The 15,993-nt window shown below is 41.7% G+C and overlaps 2 long non-coding RNA genes across 4 annotated transcripts; both read left to right on the top strand.

Annotated features, from left to right (window-relative positions):
• The first annotated feature begins 3,634 nt into the window (after positions 1–3,634).
• Positions 3,635–7,008, top strand: LOC123161081 (uncharacterized). The gene is made up of 5 exons (XR_006480528.1): positions 3,635–3,770; positions 3,866–4,042; positions 4,690–4,786; positions 5,479–6,546; positions 6,635–7,008. It is a non-coding gene; the product is annotated as an uncharacterized lncRNA (long non-coding RNA).
• Positions 7,009–7,806: 798 nt separating this feature from the next.
• LOC123163184 (uncharacterized) lies at positions 7,807–11,645 on the top strand. Of its 3 annotated transcripts, XR_006481777.1 has the most exons (5): positions 7,807–7,889; positions 8,330–8,432; positions 8,755–9,347; positions 9,479–10,210; positions 10,411–11,645. It is a non-coding gene; the product is annotated as an uncharacterized lncRNA (long non-coding RNA). The 3 variants fall into 3 exon arrangements; XR_006481776.1 differs by having other exon boundaries at positions 9,516–11,645; XR_006481775.1 differs by having other exon boundaries at positions 9,479–11,645.
• The last annotated feature ends 4,348 nt before the right edge of the window (positions 11,646–15,993 follow it).

Genomic DNA, 15,993 nt, shown 5'->3' with positions numbered 1-15,993 from the left:
GTTAGTACTCAAAACGTGCGACCAATAGTGATGGTATTGAACTACGGTCACATCTATTTAGGAATGATGGTAAGATTTTTACTATTTGTCCTCAGTGCATATTTTGCATACATAATTTTTTTACTAAACTTTCATTGCTAAGTATATTAATTAAGTACTATACGATGTTCTTCAACAGGGACTCCCGATGAAAGTTGTGCCTCAGGGGATCGAGACTAAAGGTCGCATGTCAATTGTTAGCTTACGGCCAAGATATCCTGCATTGCACATAAATGGATTCAGGATTTCTAGAAGCGATGAATGCTTAATAGTGAAAGATTGGAGGAAAATTGTTAACGATCGCAGTAAAGTACTAGGGGGCAGCAATGAGAAGCGCAGCCCACGATTAGGCACTAGTGCAAAACCGGGCAATAGTACCGGTTCGTAAGGCCCTTTAGTGCCGGTTCCATAACCGGCACTAAAGTGTGGGCACTAAAGCCCCCCCCCTTTAGTACCGGTTCGGCACGAACCGGTGCTAAAGGGAAACAACGTGAATTAATATATAGAACTAGTTTATTTTTAGTAAATGCTTAGTTGAACTAATTAAATTAATATAACTAGTTTTTTTTAGTAAATGTTTAGTTGAACTAGTTGAATTAATATAACTAGTTTATTTTTAGTAAATGCTTAGTTGAACTAATTGAATTAATATAACTATTTTTTTTAGTAAATGTTTAGTTGAACTAGTTGAATTAATATATAGAACTAATTTATTTTTAGTAAATGCTTAGTTAAACTAATTGAATTAATATAACTAGTTTATTTTTAGTAAATGTTTAGTTGAACTAGTTGAATTAATATAACTAGTTTATTTTTAATAAATCCTTAGTTGAACTAATTGAATTAATATAATTAGTTTATTTTTAGTAAATGTTTAGTTGAACTAGTTGAATTAATATATAGAACTAGTTTGTTTTTAGTAAATGCTTAGTTAAACTAATTGAATTAATATAACTAGATTATTTTTAGTAAATGTTTAGTTGAACTAGTTGAATTAATATAACTAGTTTATTTTTAGTAAATGATTGGTTGAACTAATTGAATTAATATAACTAGTTTATCTTTAGTAAATGTTTAGTTGAACTAGTTGAATTAATATATAGAACTAGTTTATTTTTAGTAAATGCTTAGTTGAATTAATAAAAGTAGTTGAATTAATAAAAGTAGTTGAATTAATTGAATTAGTAAGTGCTTAATGTTTCGTCTAATATGAACATAGGAAATGTCGTCTGACGACGGAAAAAATTTCATTATGTGCGAATACTGTGAAAACCAACGCGGCCAGTGCGACAGAAATTTCCTTGTTGATGATAGGCGATTCAGCATCAAGCTAGATGAGACCTTCGAATTCGATACAGTAAGTCACAACGACAAGTGTGTTTTCGTAATTAAGCATGACTTATATATGCTTCATTTGTCTGACTTATAATTTTTAATTTTCACTATTCTACTAGCGCATCCCTTGGTATGCAAGAATTTTTGTCTTGGATAATATAGGTTTCAATGATATGGAAACTATGGAGGTAAAGAGAGTTTACCTGAAAACTGAGCATGGTTATACTTTCAATGTCAAACTATACAATGCACACACGTACACCTATTTTGAATGCAAAACTTGGCAAGCACTATGCAAGGCTTATGCATTTGAGCCTGGTATGGTTATCACATTTGATATTCGTCCGGAAGATGATATTGGAGGTAATAGAGACATATGGGTCGATGTGCAGACATCTCTATTTCTACCATTATGTGAGTTCTTCTCAACTATATTTTTGTCTTTAATATTGCTAATTCAAAAATAATTAACAACTAACTTCTATTGACAGCTTATCTCCATTCAACCAAACATGTCCGGCGCTTGGTAGACAGGACCTATTACTGTCCCGGAGCTGAACTAAACTGCGAGGAGATAAGTCATTATATTTCATGGCTTGAGGATCTTCATACTGTTAAGACAAATTTTCTTCTTGCACTTAGAAATGTTAGTACTCAAAACGTGCGACCAATAGTGATGGTATTGAACTACGGTCACATCTATTTAGGAATGATGGTAAGATTTTTACTATTTGTCCTCAGTGCATATTTTCATACATATTTTTTTTGCTAAACTTTCATTGCTAAGTATATTAATTAAGTACTATACGATGTTCTTCAACAGGGACTCCCGATGAAAGTTGTGCCTCAGGGGATCGAGACTAAAGGTCGCATGTCAATTGTTAGCTTACGACCAAGATATCCTGCATTGCACATGAATGCATTCAGGATTTCTAGAAGCGATGAATGCTTAATAGTGAAAGATTGGAGGAAAATTGTTAACGATCGCAGTGAAGTACTAGGGGCAGCAATGAGAAGCGCAGCCCACGATTAGGCACTAGTGCAGAACCGAGCAATAGCACCGGTTCATAAGGCCCTTTAGTGCCGGTTCCATAACCGGCACTAAAGTGTGGGCACAAAAGCCCCCCCCCCCTTTAGTACCGGTTCGGCACGAACCGGTGCTAAAGGGCAACCACGTGGCACGAGCCAGCTCCGGGGGCCTGGAGCCCTTTAGTACCGGTTGGTAAGACCAACCGGTACTATAAGGTTTGGGTTTTTTTAGTTTTATGATTTCTTTTTCATTTAATTTTATGTTTCCATTTTAATTCTTTTTCGTTTGCTGGTATTTTACGATACTACACATTGTACATGTTATGCATATATATATATACTAGCAAAAGGGCCCGTGCGTTGCTACGGGAAAAAAATCAAGTGAGACGGCATTCACACCCGTGTCACCACTTAACCTTTTTTCGTTGGCAATGGTTAGGTTCTTCTCTGATCACAATGCGTTCGAACATTATCAGTCCTAAGGCAGTGATTTCAGCTGCGCACACGTGTCAATGAGCCACACCTGCGCAAGATAGTAATTAAAATGTGAAAAGATTAGGTCCATATATCTATCATATTGAGAAGGAATTTGAAGGAAGTGGGATCTCACCTTGGATACTGCGTCGTTGCCTTAGCTATGTCCGTCTCTTTGAATTAAACATTATTTGTGAAATATCCAAAGCAAACTTAAGATACCAGTGCATTAGCAACTGCAAGGATTAAAAATTCTCATTGATATATAATCTGCAACATTATCTCTTTTCTCTATTCTCTATTCCCTATAAGCAGCAGTAGCGCACACACAACAAGAAATTGCCTCATGATAAATTGCAGCTAGTAATTTCAGTGTGTAAGCATCACTGCAAGTAGGTATCATCCTCAGCAGACCAGCATCACAAATAGCAGTTCTTCCTTCATGTCCAGCTTACACTCACGCACGCCTAGAGATCGGGGAGCCACAAGCGGACGCGGAGTAACTGGTCACGAGCACAGATGTGCTCGATATCCTGTGCGTTCGCTGCTGTGTGGGGATCTGGGCCGATTCTTTATACGGTGGGCTAAGAATTGCTGGTAAATGGGCACTGTGTGGGAATACGTATGTGGCGGACCTGGGAAGTGGGCCAGTTCAGGACGGCCGTCAACTGGTGACGGGCTGAGCCGTGGCCCAGTTTCACCTACGTCCGTCTGATCCGTGGCTCCGATAAATCTCTTTCGTTCAGAGGGCGGCAGTCTCGAACGGAATGCAGTTCTAGTATCTTCTTCCTCAACTCGGCCGCCATTTTTGGTAACTGACGAAGGAGAGAGATAGTGAGGGAGAACAGGTGGCCGACGCGCAGAATGGAGTTCCTCGTGTAGCCAATCATGAGGTATGTCAGTCAGATGCATTTTTTGTCCACCGTAGTGTGCGATTTGAAGAGTGGAGCTCAGGCGGCTGAGGTTTTCTATGCTTTCTCCGCCACAGATCCACTCTGATTGAGGAGGTCGGAAGATTCGCCGGCGGATGGAACTAGGCGAACGTCTGTGCGGGTGGCACCGCAGGAGGCCACGGGTGTGAGCGGCGAAGAGCAGATCTACCGGGTGTGGAGCGGCGGCAATCGACGGGGAAGATGGATCCCTAGGATCTTGGTTGGAATAAGAGGTGAGGGGAACTAGATTTAAATCGATCAGTGCTATGAGGAATTTCAGTAACCTATTTTCAAGCTGTGTATGGCCGTGCAGTGTTGTTGACTGAATTGTTTGCGGCGGTAGATAGCCAATGCACCTTGTCGATTTAAGATTAGTAGACACAGCACTGCAATTATAATATAGCTGGGGAGGCCATACTAAACTCTAGAACTGAGCAGTGGAGCCATTTTTATAGATTTTGAGAGCACATTAAGTATACTATGTACATAACAAAACTCTGTAGATCCATGACAGTAGTCGACAGGCAGTTAATTAAACATTCATTTAAAATGGTGCAAAATGTGGAATCTGCAGTTGGAAATGGAAATGCTGTAGATGCTATTCAGTTTGTCCTATGTTTTGTCCTGCTGCATATAAGACGAATGAAATGAGTGTAGAAGGTCGATGTAAAAATATAGCATAAATGAGAAACAATGCAAAGTGGTTTCAAATGGATGATTGACGGCACCGAGTTGTATGGTTCTATGTGGTCATGAAAATAGGCCTGGAGCATATGGAGAGTCTGCAAAACTCGAAAACGCTAGATAAAAACTACGTGCAGCTGATTCCATAAGATTTTTGGGAATGCATAGGTCCTGACACGAGTAATCTCGAGTGCAGGGTGAGGATCGGTGCTACTGCCCCCGGAAGGACGCCTTGAGGCATCGGAATTGTCCACCGGGAAGATGAACCTGCAGGCACTTGGTTGGGCTAAGAGGTGCATCCTCATTAATCTCTGTGTGTAGTTTTCATTTTTTCGCTGGCATGGAGCAGGTTTGCATGAATAGGTTTGGGCATCTGGTAATTTTCTTAGGCTGAGTTCTGGTGGGCATGATGGTGTATAATGGATTATCAGATGTAGATCCCCTAGTAAACTTGTGTGGATGAAGCATTAAATATTTGAGAGAGAAGTTAACCATGATCCTGGACACCTGTAGTGAATAGGGCATTGGTATTTTGCAAGACAGTTGGGAATGTTTCGGCATTTAATTATCGACACGGAAAATAGAGAAGTATAATGTTGAACCTGATGCAATTCTCTGTTGATCTTCGGAAATGAGCAAGTGCTACCTGTAATGAAGTTTATTAGTAATTTGATGGCTGAAGATAGACCAGTCTCCTGCAAGTTTTAATATATGTAGCTAGAATTCCGGGTACATGGCCTGTGGAATTATAGTGTGATATAATTAGCAATGGATTGTCAGATGTAAATCCGTAGTCTAAACTGGTATGAATGCAGCGTTTAATTTTTGAGAGAAAAGTTAACCATGATCATGGACACGTGTAGTGAATAGTGCATTCGTATTTTGCAGGCATATCTATCTCCTCTGTGGTAGATGGCGAATCCAGGGTGTTCTAGTCTCTAATTTGTTGACTCATCTCTTTTTTTGTGGCCATGGTTGTGTGCAGGTTTCTGTTTGTTGAGGAGGTGGATGAGAGCGCGGCTCCAATGGATCCGGTTGTCATGGTTTCGCTCCCGGGCGCCGTCCAGGCGACAGCAACATGCAAGGGGGCTGGTAGTTCGCCAGCGCTGGCCATGAGTGTGGACGCACATATCTGCGAGGAGGGAAGGGGCGGGAAGGATAGACACGAGTCGTCGCTGCAGGTATCGGAAATGTCCATGGGTAAGATGACCCCGCTGCTACCTGGATGGGCTAAGATGTCAGTCAGCTCGAATCCCTTTTGCGGTTTTCCATTTACTGCACTTTGAAAATTGATATAGTTGCGAAGTTTACAATTGCAAGCAGAGTGTGATAGTGGATTAGATGGGGGTCGCATCAAAATGATGTAGGATTAGAAAAATTGGTAGGCCTCTCAATGGTTATAATGTGCATTATGGGCATGAATCAACTGGTACAGTCAGCCCATTTTGGGTGTGGTTTTCATGGGGTTCAAGGTACAAGACATTGAAAATAGAAACATTCTATTGTTGGTGCTTGTGAGCGGCGGAAAAGGCATATGAAAGCTCATTATTGTGGGACGGTTTTAGTTCTTTTCGTGTTTCCTGAGATGGGCTAGGTGTAGTTGCTGTTCAATGTGGCTGTTTGGTTCGGAAAATGTGGTCAGTTGTTAGATTTAAATTTTAACAGCTGCATTTATGAGGCTGTTGGGTTGGGAAATGTCTGCATCTCTTGGATTTAATCCCTGTTTCATGGGGATGTTGGGTTTGGAAGTGTGGCACAATTCCTAAGGCATGGGCACTGCAATTGCAGGGTGAGGATAGGCACGGCCGCTCGTTGCAGGAAACCATGCTCGTCGTGTGTGACTGCATTTGAGAAAATTGTAAGGGGGTATGCAGAGAACCCTTCTGAGAACGTCATTGTGCCGATTCTGGGCGCAAGCTTTGATTCGCTAGGAGAAGCTTATAATTTCTGCAACCTTTATTCCTGGGAGAGAGGATTTGGAATAAGGTACAAGAAGAGTAGAGTGAATGTCGAGAGGATGAAGGGCATGCAGGAGATCGTGTGCGGGTGCTCGGTATGTGCCGTCGGCAGCCAGCATAAATTCTTTTCTATTCCTTTTTCTTGTGGGGAATTTATGCACACACTGTGAAATTTTCTTGCAGGGGAAGGCTGGCGTGGAGAACACTAGGTCCTGCCGGTGTGAGTGTCATGCGCTGATCAGATTACTCAGATCAGAGGACAATGAGTGGTACATCGTTCAGCACAGGAGAAGCACATCCACTCTCTCTAGCCAAATTTTGGCAGAAGATTCATTGGCCATCCCACAAACACATTGATGTGTACAGTCGTGAGTTGTGACTTGATCAAGCAGGTGAGGCAGAACAATGTCAACCTTGCAAAAAATGTACAACATTGTTGGGAGTTTTTTCGGGTCAATGAAGAATGTGCCGTTTACGAAGAGGTCTCTGAAAAATCTATGTGGAAAGATTAGCTAGGAGCAGGCGAATGACGATGTGAGGAAGACAATGGAAGTGTTTGCTGAATCTACTACCCCTATAAAAGAAAGAGAAGGGCAGATCCAAGCAATTTTATCCGTTCATCTACAATATCCGATGGCCCATAATCCTCCCGTGTTTAACACACCAAGCCACGCATTAAGCCATTGATCCATCCATCCTCGCTAACCTGCACCGCCGCTGAAAAAAAAACCACTCCCAAAACGCACGCCCGCACGACCTCTCCCCTCTCCTCCTCCTCGCAACGCCCGCACGACCCCTCCCCCTTCCCCCCCCCCCCCAACGGACACCACACCACGGGCGGGCCCTCCGCACGCCCATCCTCCCCGCGCCGTTCGCTGCCCCGCCGTCGCCGCGGGAGCCGCTGAGCCGCCGCACCCCTACGCCGCGGGAGCCGCCGAGCCGCGGCACCCTACGCCGCGGGAGCCGCCGAGCCGCCGCACCCTTCGCCGCGGGTCGCCGCAGGAGCCGCCGCGCCGCGGCACCCGACCACCAAATAAACAGGTTCTGGATATTAACTAACACATGCCCGGTTCTTATCAGTTTTGCGTGAGATTTGGCTGGCCCAAATAGCAAAAGCAAAAGGAAGCTTCAGACGTCATTGTAAGCTTCCTAATAGTCTTCCAAAACAATTTCCTAATCATCTCCTCAAATCCCGTGACTATTCCTTTCCTTCAACATCTCTCCTTTTTCACCTTCCTGTGTATATAATCTCTAATGACCAATTGGGCACTACGCCGTGGGAAAGGAGCAGTGGAGCACATCATGCATGGATGCCCATGCTGCTCACCAACCGCCGTGGTCGCCGCTGCACGAAATACCACCATGAGCACGGCCTCCTCAGCTGCTCCGACTCTCCGTAGTACTGCTCCTCCAGCTACCGGCCCTTCCCCTTCTATTTGTAAGTTTTCGGCTTCTTTCTCTTGCAAATTTCTATTCTCATATTACGAAATTCAGATCTTGTTTCTCTTAGCAAAACCTTGTTTTGAGGTCTTAAGTTTGGTAATGGTAGATGGATACATTTGTCAAAAGTGTTGTACCATAAACATGTTTAAGAAACTTGACTCATCCAAAAATCCGATTACATCACCAGTCAACTCAATTTTGCAGCTAGAATTCACATGTGTATATTGCTGTTGGGGGATTATATTCGACATTTCATCTTTATCCCAACCCTAGATTTAAGTGGTGGTTTACAAAGGATTTTTAGTGGGGCGGGGCACAAGTGTAGATTGATACAAAAGCATGTTGAATAGTGAGGTAGTACCATGCCAGAATTACTTGGCTGCATTTTTTTTTGTTTCTTTGATGCAATGTAATCATTGTTGTTCCTGTTATCAGTGAATTTTCTAGAACAATGGGTAAGCAGCTACCAACTATGAATGGAATAAGTCTAAAAAGAAGCTTGGGTATGCTGATATGTGCCTTCAGGTTATAAGATAAGGTGAGTGTGGGAGAGTTTAGCCACTCTATATATATCTTTTCTCGCAATATGCACTTAGTATGCCATTTTCCCAATGATGTATTGTATCTTTTTGTTCATGAGTGTGATAGTCATAGCCCTTCCAAAAATTATGATAGTCAGTTGACTCTTCATAAAAGTAGAGACTGTTGCAAAATTTACCTGGTCTTCCATTTCTATTTTTTGAGAAGACGGTCCTAGAGATGTTAGTTTTATTTGAAATGCTTGGCACCAAGCCCCTCTACTTTTAAAAATGTTTTCATTTCAGTTTACTGAATATTTTTCTTGCTTGAACTATATCAAGGGAGCAAGTGAAACAACCCAGAAGCTTATGATATTGTTACTGTGGAGATACCCGGAAGCTTGCATATCCAGAATCGATCTTCACTTCAGCTACAAGTGAGGTATATTGAGCCTATTGATGCATAGTTACATAAAGATAGAAGAATTGGTTGCACTTTGTCATTATTACTTGTTTCTACAAGTAGCTCTCTACATCTGGTTCCTGTAACGAGTAGTCTATCTATGGTTTGTTGGACATGATTATTTACTTTGTTTACTTTTGAGATCTACATCTTAAAGAAAAATCTCTGAAATATTCATTATACAAGGAGTTACAAACTTACAATACTATCATGTTGTACTAATACACAAGTATTTTCTCATGTTAACGGGATTTCCCAGTATATGATCCTTCCACAAAAAAAATTGATGCTTCTGCTTCTTTTCTTTCTGTACCACCGTCGAGATTGCTGATATACAGAGGTATTGCTGCCGAGCGTGACACCGCGCCGATCTATTTGAGCCCAACTGCATCAATTTTAGACGGAAGATAATGATGCAAGGAGACCACCTGAGCACCTCCACTCCCTCAACACTGTCCCCCTACTGCCTGAGGTACAACACGACCATATTACTCACTTCGTTCGCTGCAGCGACCACAAAGTGGTTGGGCGGTGAGGGCGCTTCTCTTTCTGACCTATTGACGATGATGATGGTTCTCTACTTATAAAATTTTTTCATTTCAGTTTACTGAATATTTTTTCTTGCTTCAACTATATCAAGGGAGCAAGTGCAACAACCCAGAAGCTTATGATATTGCTACTGTGGAGATACCCGGAAGCTTGCATTGATCCAGAATCGATCTTCACTTCAGCTACAAGTGAGGTATATTGAGCCTATTGACGCATAGTTACATAAAGATAGAAGAATTGGTTGCACTTTGTCATTATTACTTGTTTCTACAAGTAGCTCTCTACACCTGGTTCATGTAATGAGTAGCCTGTCTATCGTTTGTTGGACATGATTATTTACTTTGTTTACTTTGAGATCTACATCTTACAGAAATGTAGGGAAAGGCTGCGTACAATAGACCCAAAGTGGTCGGACCCTTCCCCAGACCCTGCGCAAGCGGGAGCTACATGCACTGGGGCTGCCCTTTTACTTTGAGATCTACATCTTAAAGAAAAATCTCTGTCCACCAATAACATTGATTTTGCTAATTTCTTCCATTTTCATTGATTTTGCTAATTTCTGTATGCCATGTTAATGAATACAGAAATCATGATCATCTGAAACTACCTTTAACTATGGTGATGAGCAAATTCATCCCCTTCAATGCAAAATACAAAATCCATGTGAGCCATCATTGCTACCTGCCTCCTGAACGATTGGTCATCTCCTTTGCTTCTCTATCAGTTGGTTTACGGTGCTGTTGAGGAGCTTTCATGATTTTGTGGTATTCGTCAGAAGTAGATCAGGTGCAATACTTCGGTTTCAAATGACCCTTACAAATTTACCATAAGTTATTCATTACTTTGGTTCTGTACTGCTGATCCTTCCTCTGGTCAATGTTCCTTAATCTAAAATTCTGAATCTACATACTCTCATTCTATTTCTGGGAAAAGATCGGGGCTTCTGCTCCTTCGTCTATTTTGTTTAACATTTCTGCTGCTTCCAGATGCATTTCACTACGTGGCTATGTGCACATAAATCAGTCAAGGAGCAGGCTTCAGTGAAGTGTGATCCAGTACATTTGTGAACATTGTGCAGTTCTTGCTGAATTCTGGACTTGACTGAACGGGTTCCCCCTATTCCAAATTTCTTTTTAAGTATTTGGCAGTTATCTTCAGCGTCCAAATGGAAGTACTCCCTCCGTCCCATAATATAATATCTTATTGCACTCATTTTGCTCAAAAATTGGATGTAATACGATCTTATATTATGGGACGGAGGGAGTACAATTGATTCATATTATGTGTATCTTTGTACTCACCATTGCTGGATGAAAATTTGGACATACATAGATAGCTCTAGATGTAGCCTAAATGCTTTTTTACTCCTCATATAATCACTGTTGTGAATCCTTGTGCCTTTGCAACACCTCATGTCCTATAGGAATGATGTTCTAACCTATCTGTGTAAATTTAAATTTTAAATATTGCAAATAAATTAGAAGATAGACATGCTTCCATCCATGCAGCAAGGCCAACAACATGCAAGAGCACTGCCTTTTTATTTAGCATGCCAGTAATATTATAGCTCTGGGGATAATATTCTTGCACACTTTAGATGCCATTTGATAGATTGGGAGGACAGGTAAATTTACATATGACAGCAGAGTTCTCTTCACCAAGTATATGTCAATACATGTCTCAATGGCATGGCTTTGGGATCGAGATCTACCTTGCTAACGTTACAGATCAATTGTCAATAGCTTGTTGAAAATCTCCCCTTGTTTGTAATGTAAGGATCTTATGTAATCTTAAGGTTTGCAGCTAATAGAGAAACCCAATCCAAGTAAAAGTTTTCAACCCAATCCAAGTAAAAGTTTTCAGTATTGCTTAATTGTGTGAGTGATTAACACTTTTTGGTTGTGCTGAATTTCACTCCTACATAGTTTTATTGACAATTTTTATATTCCTTTCATTCAAATGAGGCACAAGATAGATCACATCTATCGCAACGTATTGGAGATCCATGCCCCTTGGTGTTCAAGAAAACCATACTCACCAGATATTGCCACAAGGTTACTGGCAAAGCAGTACCAATCTTGATGATTTGTGTAGGCAGGCCACCCATATGCTTGAGGAGGAAATATTAACGGTGTTGTATCTCAGGTGGCATGACTTTTTTTGTAAAGGGCAGAGTGGGTTTCTTTTTTCCCCAATGAGCATGTTGATCCTTGTGGACAACTGGACATGGCATATCTCCTTGCCTTTTCATTATGTACGAGTTCATTTAAGCTTATATTATTTTTGTACTCATGTTACTTATGATGATATTAAGGTTATGGTCATGCGCATTTTAACCCACTGGCATATATATATGCTTCTAGACACATTGATTTACTCAAAAGGACCGATGTGTTTTCTGTTACGTTGTTCCATCAATGGGATTTAGAGAGAGAAAAGGTGTAAATGTATGTATACGTAGCTCATTGGTATTCATAAGTTTGAAGAACGACCAACAGCAGCTCAAAGAGAATGAAGCTGTGAATTTAAATTCCTTGAATCTGTACATAAATACTTAGGTACATTACAAAGTAATTTTCTTAATTATACTAGCTTTTTTGAAACTTAACTTCAATTACAAATTCGTTGGTAATAATTTTGGCTACTATGATTGAATTTTTTTCTATATACGTGAATTTTCACGTGTAAGCTTACTAGTTGGGGGCAAAGGATCCACACTTTACATACCATGTGCAGGCAGACAAAGAGGATCGGATAAAGAACTTGATGTGAGCGAATGGCAGCAGCAGGCTGAAGTACAGTTTCTTTGGTGATATAGTGATGTTTGATACAATGTACCGGACTAACCTTTACGACATGCCCTTAAGACTTTTTGTTGGGGTTAACAACAATTTTCAGAGTATTATACTGGCTGGTGTACTGGTATGCGACGAGACTGAGGAAAGTTTTGAGTGTGTCTTTTCAGATTTTCTATAGATGATGAGAGGCGTGGCGCCGAAGACAATACTCATTGGTAATATGGCTTGTTTGATGATGTAAGATGATAACCTTATGATTCTTTGAGGATGAACTGATTAACTTGCTTATGTCATGATTGCAGACAAGAATCGGACGATGAATTGCATAAAAGAACAACATGTTTGGACATGGGTGATGTCCAGGGAGCAACCTCGGAAGTCTGCGAGGTGTAAGAATTATGGGGTTGAGGGCCATAGGAGAAACACCTGCACTAAGGCAATGGAGATGAGGTTAGCAAATGTGGGATGCTGGAGTGTAGTGCTAGGCCCGACGGGCTGTTTTTTGTTAGTTGTAAACCTGTTATGTTGTGTTGTGGATTATTTTAGATTTTGTGTTGCACTCGTTGGCAGGCTGAACTGCAGTTAAAAAAATCTAGCATTATTTCAGTAATTAAATGCCCATGGTGCGAATGATGGCTGTTGTCGTAGTTAGCTGCTTGATCTTACTGATTCTTGCAATTTGTATGTTGAATCCTTGGGGTGATCTTGCTTATTTTTGCAGTATGGTTTGTTCTGTTGAATGATCTGGTCATTCAGATCTGGGATGGCAGCGCTGTGAAAGAATCTTGCTTTTTTTAAGGGTAATAATGAAAACATCTTGCTGTGTGGAGGGGGTGGAGAAAAATAAAGGGGCAGACGGCGCCCGTCATTACGTCTGAGCTGTGGCCCAGAACGGTGTCCCGCGTCTGAGCCTTCCCGTGTTAGACGGCAACCGTCCCATTGATTGCGATAGTTGGTGGGCCATGGCCCGAAATTTGTGCATATATACTAACTGGAATACCCTGACACATACGGTGGACTGGTGTGGATCTAGATGCCAACGGGCGATTCAGATAACGGGCGCATCTGTGATCGAGCTCAGAATAGCACTTCCGGAGCCACAACGCCTCCTTCTGCTTTGCACTTTGTCGCCACTGCGCCCAGCGCACGCACAGACTCGTCCAAGGCGCCGTCTGCCTTCTCCACCGCATCATCCTTCCTGTTCTGCATCTTGCAATTCTTGATTAGTACTTTGTCAACATAGTCTGCACTCCTGCGCAAAGAAAAAACGTAGTCTGCACTCTGTACCCAGAGATCTCCCAGCCGTGGGGTCTTGTTCTACATTCGCTTCTGCCCTCTGCTGCTGCTGCCCGCTGCCTCTGCTTAAAACCGTTGCTGCTGCTTGCCATAGCTCCTTGCCGCGAACTCGACGGCGTCCATGTGCGGGGGCAGAATGCCCATTCCACTTTAAAAAGATGGATTTCTTTCAGAACTCGCCCAGAAAGAGTTGAGAGACAGAATGGTAGCAAGATTTACCAAAGTGTCACCCGGTAACTCCCTGGTTGACACAAAACAGCTTGTTAGGATAGATCATGCCGTATATGCATTATTCAAAGAGCTAAATGATAGTAGAGGCACTCTAAGTTTCACATAAATTAACATTCCAGCAGGGGTTCCAAAGGAAAACTAAGTAATTTTAAACTCACTGTCAAATCTATGAAGCACAATCTTTCATTTTCATTGTTCAGTATCAAGTACCAGAACCTATAAATGAAATGACTGAACTCACGAATCCAACTGTTTAATGTACATCAACAACTCAGATGCATCCCATCTCTGAAATAATGTAACCTGACCCGAAAAGTAAACCATGTGTGGTATTTGCTCTGTTTATAATTAAGTGTCTTGTTGAATGCTTGTCTTGAATAAAGGGATAAATGCAATCATATGTGTAGCTGCGTAATATATATAGAAAACAGTGGCGCCTGGCGATCTTAACAATGAAAAGGGTGAGCTTCCCAATTAAGTACAAGATTGCATCATCCCTTCTTGGAAGTTTTTTCACTGAACCTGACAAACTGACAGGGGCACTACTTATGCTACCTAACATCCAAAATTACAGAACCAAAAAGATGCACTATGCATTTTGGATCAATTCATATCCTAATGGTTTAAAATATAGCAGTTGCGCTTAAAAGAACATAATTATATTTAATCTGTAGTATATAACTAACATGTTATTACCACGTTGATAATTTATTAGCTAGTGTCAACCAGAAAAATAAAGGGGGTAATTAATATCAAAACAAAAGGCACAAGATCTAACCTGCACTTTCTTGTTTTGTGGAGTGATTTATTGGGTACTTCCAAGTGCCAATAACATTCTTTAAAGGAGACCGATTTGTTGACATCACAAATACTGGAGATACCGAGAATTTCTCTGTAATGCGACATTAGATAAAAAATACTGAAGATAATGAAGAAAAGATTGCGATAGAATTGGTCACAGATTTGCGTGGAGGAAAATCAATCGGTCAAGAGCATTGCAACACGGTGTCCCCGCAGGAAGGTGTATGGCAATGAGCATAAAATTAAGATTAGGCACTGAAGTTGAGTTGGCACTGAACATACGTTTTTTTACATCAGTTACCCACCAGGCTAAAAGTAAAAGATCAGATACCCTGGCCCACAATACTAACAGATTGTATATCTTCATATTTGAAGCACCCTGCATCTCTTTAGCAATACCTACATGTATGTGCCATAAAGAATGGTTAGATACGCCATACAGATAATCAGAGGTATTCAAAAGAACACATCCAAATAGTTAAGCAGGAAAATAAACACCAAAGCCAACTGTGTGGCAAGGGCTGCTATACTGATTCTGTGAATCCAGTGTTGTTGGAGGCGGTGCAGTCATGTAGATCATCGCAACTCGTTTGCCTCCACATCCTACAGGACATAATTAATTGAGCCAAGAGTTTCGTTATTCAGTGGTGAATTTAATGGCTGGAGAACAGAGAGCCGCTGCAGTTCCTCCAGCCGGCAACCTCACAATGACGGCGACCCAATAAATTGAAATTGTCAGCAATACAATGTGATCCTTCGCTGCATCAAGCATCATCCTTCGTGAGATTGATTCCTTAATTAATCATGGCATTTCCAGTTTAACTATTTTATGAGCTTACAAATAAAAGCACAAAAATGAAAGTAGCACATATATACACTGTTTGTGTTCGGAAGGATATCAATTCACAAACAAAAATAAATCTGTTCATGGACTTGTTCATGTAGTAGCAGACTTTTGTTCAAAAAAAAACTGGACATGTGCTAATGGGAGAGATAGAGAGCAGATGGGGGTTGCTTGCCCTATCTTGGTGCAGCAGAGGCATCATCAGAGGTGAGGAGGTGCTGTTGGCTAGGGTTCCTCCATGTTAACCTGCGTGAGAAGGGAAGGAAACAAGATGAGCAAGGATCGGGAAGAGGAGGGGATGGGATGGGCACAAGATAAAACCTTGAGGAGTTGCAGGTCCATGGCGTCCTTCACATCTCCGTGAAGAAGCCCTTGATGGCGGCGACCGTGGTGGATAGGAACTCCCATGGCGTGGTCCATCTACATCTGCAGCAGAGGATATGAAGAGAAGGTGAGGTGTAGGGGTGGCGGATCCCGTCCAAGAAGGAAGGAGGAGGAACCAGGGGCCGCCGGAGACGCGCCGGCGAAGTCCTACCTGGAACCCTAGCCATGGGGGTGGGGTTGCGACTGGACGGTAGAGGCGGGGAGCAGGGAATCTG

This window comes from Triticum aestivum, chromosome 7B (assembly GCF_018294505.1).
Source record: "Triticum aestivum cultivar Chinese Spring chromosome 7B, IWGSC CS RefSeq v2.1, whole genome shotgun sequence".
In the NCBI taxonomy this organism is placed as follows: Eukaryota; Viridiplantae; Streptophyta; class Magnoliopsida; order Poales; family Poaceae; genus Triticum; species Triticum aestivum.
This window is presented reverse-complemented; position numbering and strand designations above follow the sequence as displayed.